Consider the following 2,500-nt stretch of genomic DNA (forward strand, 5'->3'; position numbering starts at 1 on the left):
TGATGTCTATAAAAAAAGTACTCCATATTAGGGGGGGAGAGAGAGAAAAAAAGGGAGAGAGAGAGAGAGAGAGAGAGAGAGAGAGAGAGAGAGAGAGAGAGAGAGAGAGAGAGAGAGAGAGAGAGAGAGAGAGAGAGAGAGAGAGATAAATGAGAATACAAGCTTTTGTATAAAACTACCATCCCCTATGTAATTTTCTTCACATTTGCCTACAGCTTCATTAAGAATGGCCTTTTTTGAGTTAATAGGACACAAACATTGAATCACTTACCTCATGGGCAAGAATGGTAGAAAAAGGAAGAAGGGGATACGAGAAGTTAAAGAATATATTAGGTTGTTTCCGCATCTCAGACCAACACCATTTCTAAACCCTTCATTCCCCTTCGACATCATCTCCCTCCCTTCCCTGACCATTCATTACTCCTTCTTTCCTTCTTCCTTTCCCCACCTTCCCTTCCTCCTTCCTTCCCTCACCCCCTCTCCTTCTCCCTCCCTCCCTCCTTCCCTAGCTCTTATTTCCTCCTTCCTTCCCCCACCCATACTCTCCCCCCTCCCCCTACCTTTCCTTTCTCCCTCCTTCCCTCATATTGCCTCCCTCTTTCCCTACCCATCCGTCCCTCTTTCTTCTCTTCCTCCCTTCCTCCATCCCTTCCCCTACCCTCCCTCTCTTCCTCCCTTCCTCCATCCCTTCCCCTACTCCCCTCCACCTTTCATCCGACGGTACAAAAAAAATCTTCACATTGATGATCTCTCCTCTAAAGGAATTCCCATTATAGCTGAGTTTAGACTCCGCTAAGGAAATAAACCCATCACTCTACCTCAGTATATTACCCTTGAATTCACACCATACTGCCTCAGTATATTACCATTGAATTCCCACCATACTACCTCACTGTATTACCAAAGAATTCCTGTCACACTACCTCAGTGTAGAACTTGGCCTCCCTCAGGTCAAAGAGGTTTTCCCGTATGAGCGCCAACGCATGCTCGTCCCGCGGCAAGAACTTGAACAGAAGATGAGCACAAAGTTCCTCCCCTGCTGACACGTATCTGACACTTGCTGACACTTGCTCGGACAGGAATCCCTCCCTCTCGGAACTCTTCTCATTGATCGTCCAGTCACGAATCTGCAAAGGGTCAGGTCAAGTCAGGTCATTAGGCACGGTGATTAAAGGTCTCGGTGTAACAGTTGTTTTCCCTCTTGTGTGCTGAGTGCTCCGTGAAATGGAAAATGGCTCTGTGGGATAATTTTGGTTCGTTCTAAGTGTTGCTCTGTTTTGCATTCATGGCCCGGGTAACTTTAATTATTTACAGAATGCCTTTGATTGCAATATCAACTCGGCTGTTCTCTTCGTCCTTATTTTATTGCTCTCTCTCTCTCTCTCTCTCTCTCTCTCTCTCTCTCTCTCTCTCTCTCTCTCTCTCTCTCTCTCGCTCTCTCTCTCTCTCTCTCTCTCTCTCTTTATATATATATATATATATATATATACCCCTCCTCTCTCCCTTTCTCACCCCCTCCCTTCTTCCTTTCTCCTCCCCTCTCCTTTTCTCTCCCCTTATCTCCCTCTCCCCTGTCCCTTTCCCTCTCCCTTTCTCCCTCTTCCCTGTCCCTCACCCTTTCTCCCTCTCCCTCACCCTTTCTCCCTCTTCCTTGTCCCTCACCCTTTCTCCCTCTTCCCTGTCCCTGTCCCTTTCTCCCTCTTTCTTGTCCCTATCCCTTTCTCCCTCTCCCCTGTCCCTTTCTCCCTCTCCCCTGTTCTTGTCCCTTTCTCTCTCTCTCTTGTCCCTGTCCCTTTCTCCCTCTCCCCTGTCCCTGTCCCTTTCTCCCTCTCCCCTGTCCCTGTCCCTTTCTCCCTCTCCCCTGTCCCTTTCTCCCTCTCCATTTCTCCCTGTCCCTGTCCCTTTCTCTCTCTACCCCGTCCCTCTCCCCTGTCCCTCTTCCTTTCTCCCTCTCCCCTGTCCCTGTCCCTTTCTTCCTCTCCCCTGTCCCTCTCCCTTTCTCTCTCTCCCCTGTCCCTCTCCCTTTCTCTCTCTCCCCTGTCCCTCTCCCTTTCTCTCTCTCCCCTGCCCTTCTCACTTTCTCTCTCCCCCCTGTCCCTCTACCTTTCTCTCTCTCCCCTGTCCCTCTCCCTTTCTCTCTCCCCTGTCCCTCTCCCTTTCTCTCTCTCCCCTGTCCCTCTTCCTTTCTTTCCCCCTTTCTCTCTCTCCCCTGTCCCTCTCCCTTTCTCCCTCTCCCCTATTCCTCCCCCTCTCCCTCTCCCTTTCCCCCCCCTCCCCTCTCCCTCTCTCCCTCCTCCCCTCTCCCTCTCTCCCTCCTCCCCTCTCCCTCTCCCTCTCCCTCTCCCTCTTCCTCTCCCTCTCCCTCCTCCCCTCTCCCTCTCCCTTTGCTTGCCAGGCATCCCCTCCGCAAGAAGCCCCTCGCCTTCAGTCCCAGAGCTCCACGAGGCCCCGAAACCGAGAGATAAAATAAAGACACTCCAGCTCTCTCCACAGGAACTCA

The sequence above is a fragment of the Penaeus chinensis genome, chromosome 30 (assembly GCF_019202785.1).
Source record: "Penaeus chinensis breed Huanghai No. 1 chromosome 30, ASM1920278v2, whole genome shotgun sequence".
Taxonomy (NCBI): Eukaryota; Metazoa; Arthropoda; class Malacostraca; order Decapoda; family Penaeidae; genus Penaeus; species Penaeus chinensis.